Consider the following 11,550-nt stretch of genomic DNA (forward strand, 5'->3'; position numbering starts at 1 on the left):
CATCTTTTCTCTTGTCTCCTCCAGACCTGTTTAAGGGCCCTTAAGTCGTCAGAGAACCATGGGCAGGTAGATGATGTCATTTCATCTTGGTCCTTGTCACAGGTGCCAAGATCTTGCTGCCTAAGTCTGGCAGGATTGTCTCTCATCTTTCTGGAGACAATTACATGACCTTCATCATTATGCTAATCTACATCTCACCATAAAGAAAATATCACATAACCCAGGTGGGATTCGAACCCACAATCCCCAGCTCCGGAGGCTGATGCCTTATCCATTAGGCCACTGGGCCCTGACAGAAATGAAGGATAAGAGAACAATGGTTTCTGAAGAAAAGGACTATTATCAAACAGCCTGCAGATAGCATTAGGATATTCAGCGGTACATCTTAAAAGCACACTGACCACATCCAAAGAGTCATTATGCCAAGGGGACGTCCTTCAAACATGGCATTGGTAAGAAGCCACCAAAGGAGATATACTGAAATTGAAAAACACTTCAGGTCCTGCCATTGTGGTTATTTCTTCTTCTTTAGATTGTGTAGAACAGAGTGTCTGCCCTGCCTTCAGAATAATAAGCCACGGGGAGTCTGACATCGAAATGATAGATAATCTTTTAAGAATGCAGGGTGTGGCAGGAAGAGTTACACTCTGTAAACTAGGTGTGATTTCATGACTCCCTATTGTTTTATAAATTCACTCTTGTATTGGCCCAAAGAAGGTGTTGGCGCACTGGGGTGCACTGTAACACCAGCAAACACTAAAGGGAAAGGGTCAAGCAAGAGAACTCTCTCTTCAGGAGTGAGCATGGTGACATTTGAACTCACAGATTGCAGGTTATTCCAGGGACGATGGTGTACTCTAAACTGAGAGAAGGAGTATCCCTACAGGAGGATGGTTGCCTCTGCATCAAGGAGTAGCCTCTCTCTGAATACGGAATCTGAAACTCAAGGCCAGTCATTTCCCTGATGAATGGATGAAGCCTCTGGATTCAAGGGAATTCAGCTCTCTGATAACTGGGACCAATGGATTCAAGGATCCTCAGGTTTTTGATGGCTTGATGCTGGCCTCTGTATTTTTCGGATGGAGATTCCGATACAAGCAGAGATGTGTGACAGTGTATCAATTTTCTTACACAGAACTTGTTAAATTCCATAAACATTGTTTGGCATTACACAAAATGACAAAGTCGGAGAGAAATGTTTTTTCTGGGATCTTGCACGACATCGTTTAAGCAAACGCACCCCTCATGTGAAAACGACTCTCCAAATACAACAGGAAACAAGCACTAACACAAAATGTCTTTCTGCAAGACATTTTCTTTGTAAACCACTCTCCCTCAGATATATTGTGAGACGTCTTCGGGCAAGTTGCACTCTGCTTAAAAAATGTTACGCAAAATCGCCTCAAGTGACAGTTTGGTGAGACTAAAGAATAACACAAACATTTAGGAATTCAGAAGCATAATAATAAGTTTGCCCAACAGCACTGACAGAGGATCGTAGACGTCCCATGGACTGCGCTGATGAAAGTTCCCAGAAGAATTTAGAGAGAGGGCGTAGCTCACAAAGGAGGTTTTGAAGAGCAGCAATGTACCTAACTCGTATCCCTATCAAAATATAATGTTGATTAATTATCTGCTACATTCCTCTGTATTCCAGTCTTACACTGTGCTATCCAGCTGTAGTTCCACAACCAATGGTGAAGTTTCTGCTGCTCGGCTACAATGATTGCATTTAGTGATGTTTTAATGAGTAAACAGAAATAAAATAAGTTTAAACAAAAATAATTTCTCCATGCATATGCTCTCAAGCCAAGGGATGCCGTTCTCTAGAGAGAACACAGTCAACTCTCAAATTTCTAGAGAGAAGAACGTGACCTTGGATGCCAAGGGAAGGTGCTACTGTAAAATATGATGTCAGAATATAAGGGAGGGGATTACTTGGAGAGAATATGATGACTTCTGAATCTGTAGAAAGGTCCCTCTGCAGTGTGGATGGGTTACCACTGAATTTAAGTAGGTCATCGGCAGAGATGCAGCTGACCTTTGTCTCCAAGGAAGCAAGCTTTCTAAATGGAGAAGAGGAACGGCTAAAGTGATTGAGTCCATCACCTGAGCCCCAAACAGCAACACTTCTGTTTCACTAGAGTTGAGTCTGAGGCATTTCATAACCATCCGCAGACTGACTGCCTTCATGCAGTCACAGATTCTGTCGGCAACATCCTTGTCCTCCATAGCAAGCGAAACAAGGATTTGCGTGTCGTCGGCATAGGATGTCAATGCAAAGCCATGAGATCGAATCAGTTCTGCCAAGGGGTTGACATATATAAAATAGAGAGTAGGGCTGAGCGAGGACCACTGGCGGACTCCACAGGGAAGAGAGAAAGAAGCAGAGATAAAGTCACAAACTCTTACCGATTTCTCGCGACCAATGAGGAATGAGTTTAAAAACTCCAAACCTGTTCTGGTCACCCTGATCCCACCCAAGCGATGCATCAGCAATCTGTGATTTACAGTCTCAAAGGCTGCTGACAGATCAAGCAGGATCAGGTCTGATCTGCTTCCCTGATCAAGTGACAAACTCATTTCCTCAGTCACTTTTATGTGGGCAGTCAGTCTATTGTGCTCAGCACGAAAGCTGAATTGGGTGGCATCCAGAAGACAGCTGCAAGACCCATATGACCGCCTTAATTCACCCGGACCAGGCGGGCTTTATCCCTCGGCGCAGCACGGCCACTTCCGTTCGACGGTTGTTGCGGGTGATGGAGATGGACCGGGACGTATACCCGGAGGCCTGCACACTGTCGGTCGACATAGAAAAGGCCTTTGATAGTGTGGAATGGCCCTATTTATACCGAGTGCTGCGGGAGTTTGGATTGGGGGAGGGCTTCGTACGCTGGACCGCCTTGCTCTATAGCGATGCCACGGCCCGAGTGAAGACGGGGGCTACCATATCGGTCCCCTACCTCGTGCGGAGGGGGACGAGGCAGGGCTGCTCCCTCTCCCCCTTGTTGTTCGCCCTGGCCCTTGAACCGCTGGCGGCTCATGCCCGACGGGGGTGCGCCTATGCTGGAGTTTCCCTGAGGGGGGACGCCCACTATATCTCCCTATATGCAGATGATCTGCTGATGTTTTTGGCGGATGCGGAGGGCGCGCTGGGCGGAGCGATTGCCCTTTTGGAGGAGTTTGGTCGCCTGTCCGGGCTTAAGGTCAACTGGGGCAAGACATGCTTGTTCCCGTTGTCGCAGGGAGGTCGGACCCCGCGGGCGTTGGGACAGATCCGGTGGGAAGGCAGCTGCTTACGATACTTGGGGGTTAACATTTACCATACCCAGACTGATTTGTTGGAGGGGAATGTTGACAGGGCCCTTTGCGGCTTGCGGGGTAGCATGGGGTTTTGGAGCACGCTCCCACTCTCGTGTGCCGGGATGGTGGCGCTGTTGAAAATGGTGGCGTTGCCACGCCTCCTTTACTTTTTTCGCACCCTTCCTATATGGATCCCGGCGTCGTTTTTCGCGCGGCTACGAGCACTGTCTACGGGCTTCATTTGGGGCTCGGGAAGGCGGCGGGTGGCGCTGACCACGTTGCGGCGGCCGAGAGCGGACGGGGGCCTGGCAGCCCCTGATTTTGAGTGGTACTACTTGGCGGCCCAGCTCCAATGGCTTACGCAGGCGGTGGCCAGGGAGTATAGAGGCCCGGAGGGCCCACAGGACAGGCTGATTCCGCGGCATGTGCTGGCCTTTATAGTCCTCCACCAGCGGTTAGACCTAACCCAGCTTACCCTGTAGGAACGTACCCTCCGGCTGTGCTGGAACAGGTGTCAGAGGAGGCCCGTCATGGTCCACCCCTATGCCCCGGAGATCCCCCTGGGGATGTGTACGGCGCTCCCGCATGGGGGAGATTGGTCTGGGCTAGCTGTTTGGGAGGAGCTGGGCGTGCAGATGGTAGGGGACTTATTCAGAGAGGGAGTGCTGTTGCCCTTCCAGGACTTGCAGGACTCTTATGGGCTCCCGCGGGGGGACTTTCTGCTCCATGCGGCCCTTGTGGTGAGCCTCCAGAAACATTGGAATATGGGGCTTTCGGAGCCGCAGACCGCCGCAGGTTGCCAATACGTAGTGATGGCGGCGGGGACGACTAAGGCCATTACTTGCCTCTACCGCCGCCTGTCGATGGAGGGCTTGCACCCTCTGGGCGCCCTGAGGAAGAAGTGGGAAACGGACCTTGAGAAAGCGATCCCCGAGTCCACGTGGTCCACGCTGGTGCGGAGGGCCTGGAAGGGAACGAGGAATGCCCGGTTCCAGTTAGTCCAGTTTTTTACGTTACACAGGGCGTATCTGACGCCGGCCAAGATCTTGCAATATTTCGGGGGGGTACACTCTCAGTGTCCGCGGTGTGGGGGAGAGGGGGCGGACTTTCGACACATGTTTTGGTCCTGTACGCAGTTGGGTGCCTATTGGGTTGATGTTGTGGATTGTTTGAACCAGGTGACGGACCGCTCCATAACCCCGGAAATGGGGGCTTGTTTGTTGCTTTGGTTTCCCCAGACCCGCCGTACGAAGGTCACTAGCAAGTTTTATGATCTGGGGTTGATAATGGCCAAGAGGGAACTGACTATGCACTGGAAATCCCGGGGGGGGCCTAGCTTCTTGCGGTGGAGGGCGGCGTTTGCGCGATGGGCGGGGGCTGAGGGTACGCTCCAGGTGCAATTGGCCCTTCGGAGGGACGATGAGAAGGCACTAGCGACGGCCCGAGCATGGGAAGCGTTGGTGGTGGAACTTCAGGGGTTGATGTCTGATGCTGGGGAAGGGGAGAGCACATCTGATAGGCAGGAGGTAGCGGGGAGCGGGGAATAGAAGGGGAATGGCGGTAGGCCCTGGACGCATACACCTTGGGTCGGCATGAGGGAAGGCTCTGTTTGCTTAGGGAGAGGTTGTGCTCCCGTACATAATTTATTAGGGAGGAGGGGCACTTCAGAAGAGGGGTAGGTGACGGGGGCACACTGACATCACTGACATGGGGTGGGGGAGGGGGGGGGAAGGGGACTGTGTGGGAAGGATGTTCCTTCTCCTGGATACTTGGTATTGATGATAAATGTGCGGTACTCCTTGGACGGGTGGAGGTAGTGGGATGTGTCTTGAAGTTGTTGATTTGGAAAACAATAAAAAACGTTTCAACAGAAGATAGCTGCAAGGGTCTTGTGGATCAAGGGAAGATTTTGTTTATTAATTGTGGAACCAACACTGTCTTCCAGACTGATAGGAATACTCCTGAATGGCACGTTAGTTGGAAAATGTCAGCAAGTATTGGCCCAATGTTCTTAGCTGCATGGATGGCAACTCTAGGAGGGTAAGGGACGCATGCCGAGTCCGATGTAGAGGTTTCGATCAGTTTCGTAAGCTCAAACATATAAGGTGGTATGAAGTGGCTGAGCGAGGAACCCATATAAGCTTAAATGGGAAATAGCACAGCTGATGAGGATGTAGATGTAAGAGAGGAGAACCTATTGTAAATGTGTTTAACTTTTAGGCAGAAGGCCTCCGCCACGTAGTATATAAAAGGATTGCCTACAGTATTTAGGCAAGGAGGAATTGTCGGTGGTGAGTTATTTGATAGTCGCAAACAGTTCTTTTGAGGAGTTTGCTTTTGCCTAATTTTTGTTGGGGAAGTAGGCCCATTTCTCCTTGCAAGTCAGCGTCTTATATCTAGATATACATATCTTATAAATGACCTTTTTAGAGTCACAGTATCTGACTCTCACCATCTTTTCTCTTGTCTCCTCCAGACCTGTTTAAGGGCCCTTAAGTCGTCAGAGAACCATAGGCAGGTAGATGATGTCATTTCATCTTGGTCCTTGTCACAGGTGCCAAGATGTTGCTGCCTAAGTCTGGCAGAATTGTCTTTCATCTTTCTTGAGACAATTACTTGACCTTCATCATTATGCTAATCTACATGCCACCATAAAGAAAATATCACATGACCCAGGTGGGATTCGAACCCACAATCCCCAGCTTCGGAGGCTGATGCCTTATCCATTAGGCCACTGGGCCCTGATGGAAAGGAGGGATAAGAGAACAACGGTCTCTGAAAAAAAGGACTATTATCAAACAGCCTGCAGAGAGCAATAGGATATTCAGCGGTACATCTTAAAAGCACACTGACCACATCCAAAGAGTCATTATGCCATAGGGACGTCCTTCAAACATGGCAGGGGTAAGAAGCCACCAAAGGAGATATACTGAAATTGCAAAACAGTTCAGGTCCTGCCATTGTGGTTATTTCTTCTTCTTTAGATTGTGTAGAACAGAGGGTCTGCCCTGCCTCCAGAATAATAAGCCATGGGGAGTCTGACATCAAAATGATAGATAATCTTTCAAGAATGCTGGGGGCGGCAGGAAGAGGTGCACCCTGTAAACTAGGTGTGATTTCATGACTCCCTATTGTTTTATGAATTCACTCTTAAAATGGCGCAAAGAAGGTGTTGGCGTACTGGGGTGCACTGTAACACCAGTAAACTGGGTCAAGCAAGAGAACTCTCTCTTCAGGAGTGAGGATGGTGACATTTGAACTCACAGATTGCAGGTTAATCCAGGGAAGATGGTGTACTCTAAACTGAAAGAAGGAGTATCCCTACAGGAGGATGGTGGCCTCTGCATCAAGGAGTAGCCTCTCTCTGAATATGGAATCTGAAACTCAAGGCCAGTCATGTCCCTGATGAATGGATGAAGCCTCTGGATTCAAGCGAATTCAGCTCTCTGATAACTGGGACCAATGGATTCAAGGATCCTCAGGTCTTTAATGGCTTGATGCTAGCCTCTGTATTCTTCAGATGGAGATTCCGATACAAGCAGAGATGTGTGACAGTGTATCAATTTTCTTACACAGAACTTGTTAAATTCCATAAACATTGTTTGGCATTACACAAAATGACAAAGGCGCAGAGAAATGTTTTTTCTGGGATCTTGCACGACATCGTTTAAGCAAACGCACTCCTCATGTGAAAACGACTCTCCGAATACAACAGGAAACAAGCACTAACACAAAATGTCTTTCTGCAAGACATTTTCTTTGTAAACCACTCTCCCTCAGATATATTGTGAGACGTCTTCGGGCAAGTTGCATTCTACTTAAAAAATGTTACGCAAAATCGCCTCAAGTGACATTTTGGTGAGACTAAAGAATAACACAAAAATGTAGGAATTCAGAAGCATAATAAAAAGTTTGCCCAGCAGCACTGACAGAGGATCATAGACGTCCCATGGACTGCGCTGATGAAAGTTCCCAGAAGAATTTAGAGAGAGGGCGTAGCTCACAAAGGAGGTTTTGGAAAGCAACAATGTACCTAACTCGTATCCCTATCAAAATATGATGTTGATTAATTATCTGCTACATTCCTCTGTAGTCCAGTCTTACACTGTGCTATCCAGCTGTAGTTCCACAACCAAAGGTGACGTTTCTGCTGCTCGGCTACAATGATTGCATTTAGTGATGTTTTAATGAGTAAACAGAAATAAAATAAGTTTTAAAAAAAATAATTTCTCCATGCATATGCTCTCAAGCCAAGGGATGCCGTTCTCTAGAGAGAACACAGTCAACTCTCAAATTTCTAGAGAGAAAAACGTGACCTTGGATGCCAAGGGAAGGTGCTACTGTCAAATATGATGTCAGAATATAACGGGGGGGATTACTTGGAGAGAATATGATGACTTCTGAATCTGTAGAAAGGTCTCTCTGCAGTGTGGATGGGTTACCACTGAATTTAAGTAGGTCTTCGGCAGAGATGCAGCTGACCTTTGTATCCAAGGAAGCAAGCTTTCTAAATGGTGAAGAGGAACGGCTAAAGTGATGGAGTCCATCACCTGAGCCCCAAACAGCAACACTTCTGTTTCACTAGAGTTGAGTCTGAGGCATTTCAGAACCATCCGCAGACTGACTGCCTTCATGCAGTCACAGATTCCGTCGGCAACATCCTTGTCCTCCATAGCAAGCGAAACAATGATTTGCGTGTCGTTGGCATAGGATGTCAATGCAAAGCCATGAGATCGAATCAGTTCTGCCAAGGGGTTGACATATATAAAATAGAGAGTAGGGCTGAGCGAGGACCACTGGCGGACTCCACAGGGAAGAGAGAAAGAAGCAGAGATAAAGTCACAAACTCTTACCGATTTCTCGCGACCAAGGAGGAATGAGTTTAAAAACTCCAAACCTGTTCTGGTCACCCTGATCCCACCCAAGCGATCCATCAGCAACCTGTGACTTACAGTCTCAAAAGCTGCTGACAGATCAAGCAGGATCAGGTCTGATCTGCTTCCCTGATCAAGTGACAAACTCATTTCCTCAGTCACTTTTATGTGGGCAGTCAGTCTATTGTGCTCAGCACGAAAGCTGAATTGGGTGGCATCCAGAAGATTGTTAATATGAATTTGCTCCACCAGTTGTTTGTCCAGCTCCTTTACAATGATCTTGCCCGGCATCGGAAGACAGGAGATGGGTCGATAGCTGCAAGGGTCTCGTGGATCGAGGGAAGATTTTGTTTATTAATTGTAGAACCAACACTGTCTTCCAGACTGATAGGAATACTCCTGAATGGCACGTTAGTTGGAAAATGTCAGCAAGTATTGGCCCAATGTTCTTGGCTGCATGGATGGCAACTCTAGGAGGGTAAGGGACGCATGCCGAGTCCGATGTAGAGGTTTCGATCGGTGTTGTAAGCTCAAACATATAAGGTGGTATGAAGTGGCTGAGCGAGGAACCCATATAAGCTTAAATGGGAAATAGCACAGCTGATGAGGATGTAGATGTAAGAGAGGAGAAGCTATTGTAAATGTGTTTAACTTTGAGGCAGAAGGCCTCCGCCATGTAGTATATAAAAGGATTGCCTACAGTATTTAGGCAAGGAGGAATTGTCGGTGGTGAGTTATTTGATAGTCGCAAACAGTTCTTTTGAGGAGTTTGCTTTTGCCTCATTTTTGTTGGGGAAGTAGGACCATTTCTCCTTGCAAGTCAGCGTCTTATATCGAGATAGACATATCTTATAAATGACCTTTTTAGAGTCACAGTATCTGACTCTCTCCATCTTTTCTCTTGTCTCCTCCAGACCTGTTTAAGGGCCCTTAAGTCATCAGAGAACCATGGGCAGGTAGATGATGTCATTTCATCTTGGTCCTTGTCACAGGTGCCAAGATGTTGCTGCCTAAGTCTGGCAGGATTGTCTTTCATCTTTCTGGAGACAATAACATGACCTTCATCATTATGTTAATCTACATCCCACCATAAGCACAATAAAGAAAATATCACATGACCCTGGTGGGATGTGAACCCACAATCCCTAGCTCCGGAGGCTGATGCCTTATCCGTTAGGCCACTGGGCCCTGATTGAAATGACAGATAAGAGAACAATGGTCTGTGAAGAAAAGGACTATTATCAAACAGCCTGCAGAGAGCATTAGGATATTCAGCGGTACATCTTAAAAGCACACTGACCACATCCAAAGAGTCAATATGCCAATGGGACGTCCTTCAAACATGGCAGGGGTAAGAAGCCACCAAAGGAGATATACTGAATTTGCAAACCATTTCAGGTCCTGCCATTGTGGTTATTTCTTCTTCATTAGATTGTGTAGAACAGAGTGTCTGCCCTGCCTCCAGAATAATAAGCCACGGGGAAGTCTGACATCGAAATGATAGATAATCTTTTAAGAATGCAGGGGGCGGCAGGAAGAGTTACACCCTGTAAACTAGGTGTGATTTCATGACTCCCTATTGTTTTATAAATTCACTCTTGTAATGGCCCAAATAAGGTGTTGGCGCACTGGGGTGCACTGTAACACCAGCAAACACTAAAGGGAAAGGGTCAAGCAAGAGAACTCTCTCTTCAGGAGTGAGCATGGTGACATTTGAACTCACAGATTGCAGGTTAATCCAGGGAAGATGGTGTACTCTGAACTGAGAGAAGGAGTCTCCCTACAGAAGGATGGTGGCCTCTGCATCAAGGAGTAGCCTCTCTCTGAATACGGAATCTGAAACTCAAAGCCAGTCATTTCCCTGATGAATGGATGAAGCCTCTGGATTCAAGCGAATTCAGCTCTCTGATAACTGGGACCAATGGATTCAAGGATCCTCAGGTCTTTGATGGCTTGATGCTAACCTCTGTATTCTGCAGATGGAGATTACGATACAAGCAGAGATGTGCGACAGTGTATCAATTTTCTTACACAGAACTTGTTAAATTCCATAAACTTTGTTTGGCATTACACAAAATGACAAAGTCGGAGAGAAATGTTTTTTCTGGGATCTTGCACGACATCGTTTAAGCAAACGCACCCCTCATGTGAAAACGACTCTCCAAATACAACAGGAAACAAGCACTAACACAAAATGTCTTTCTGCAAGACATTTTCTTTGTAAACCACTCTCCCTCAGATATATTGTGAGACGTCTTCGGGCAAGTTGCACTCTGCTTAAAAAATGTTACGCCAAATCCCCTCAAGTGACATTTTGGTGAGACTAAAGAATAACACGAAAATTTAGGAATTCAGAACCATAATAAAAAGTTCTCTCAGTTCAGAGTGCACCATCTTCCCTGATTTAACCTGCAATCTGTGAGGTCAAATGTCACCATCCTCACTCCTGAAGAGAGAGTTCTCTTGCTTGACCCTTTCCCTTGAGTGTTTGCTGGTGTTACAGTGCACCCCAGTATGCCAACACCTTCTTTGGGCCATTACAAGAATGAATTTATAAAACAATAGGGAGTCATGAAATCACACCTAGTTTACAGGGTGTAACTCTTCCTGCCGCCCCCTGCATTCTTGAAAGATTATCTATCATTTCGATGTCAGACTCCCCGTGGCTTATTATTCTGGAGGCAGGGCAGACACTCTGTTCTACACAATCTAAAGAAGAAGAAATAACCACAATGGCAGGACCTGAAGTGTTTTGCAATTTCAGTATATCTCCTTTGGTGGCTTCTTACCAATGCCATGTTTGAAGGACGTCCCATTGGCATAATGACTCTTTGGATGTGGTCAGTGTGCTTTTAAGATGTACCGCTGAATATCCTAATGCTCTCTGCAGGCTGTTTGATAACAGTCCTTTTCTTCAGAAACCATTGTTCTCTTATCCCTCATTTCCATCAAGGCCCAGTGGCCTAATGGATAAGGCATCAGCCTCTGAAGATTGTGGGTTCGAGTCCCACCTGCGTCGTGTGATCTTTTCTTTATTGGCCATATTGTGCTTATGGTGGGATGTAGATTAGCATAAGGCTGAAGGCCATGTAATTGTCTCCAGAAAGATGAAAGACAATCTTCCCTTGGCATTTGATTGTTCAAATTAACAGAACACCGCAAAGCAGATAGCAACTCCAGCACCTTGAGACCCTCATGGGTGATTTGCCGCGCTTTATAAATCCTGATTAATTGAATGATTGATTGATTGAAGCAGCCTCAGCACCTCCTCCCTGTGCCAACCTGAGTTTCATGCAGAAGAAGCACAGCATAAGATCCAGACTCTTACCTTTCACTACCTCTTCACTGCGATCCTCTGAAAGGATTTAATCTA

General features: G+C 46.9%; 2 non-coding genes across 2 annotated transcripts; both read right to left on the reverse strand.

Annotated features, from left to right (window-relative positions):
• Nucleotides 1-216: 216 nt before the first annotated feature.
• Nucleotides 217-289, reverse strand: TRNAR-CCG (transfer RNA arginine (anticodon CCG)). The gene has a single exon. It is a non-coding gene; the product is annotated as a tRNA-Arg (tRNA).
• A 5,682-nt stretch (nt 290-5,971) lies between these two features.
• Nucleotides 5,972-6,044, reverse strand: TRNAR-CCG (transfer RNA arginine (anticodon CCG)). Its single transcript has one exon. It is a non-coding gene; the product is annotated as a tRNA-Arg (tRNA).
• Between the last annotated feature and the right edge of the window lie 5,506 nt (nt 6,045-11,550).

Source organism: Triturus cristatus, chromosome 1_2 (assembly GCF_964204655.1).
Source record: "Triturus cristatus chromosome 1_2, aTriCri1.1, whole genome shotgun sequence".
In the NCBI taxonomy this organism is placed as follows: domain Eukaryota; kingdom Metazoa; phylum Chordata; class Amphibia; order Caudata; family Salamandridae; genus Triturus; species Triturus cristatus.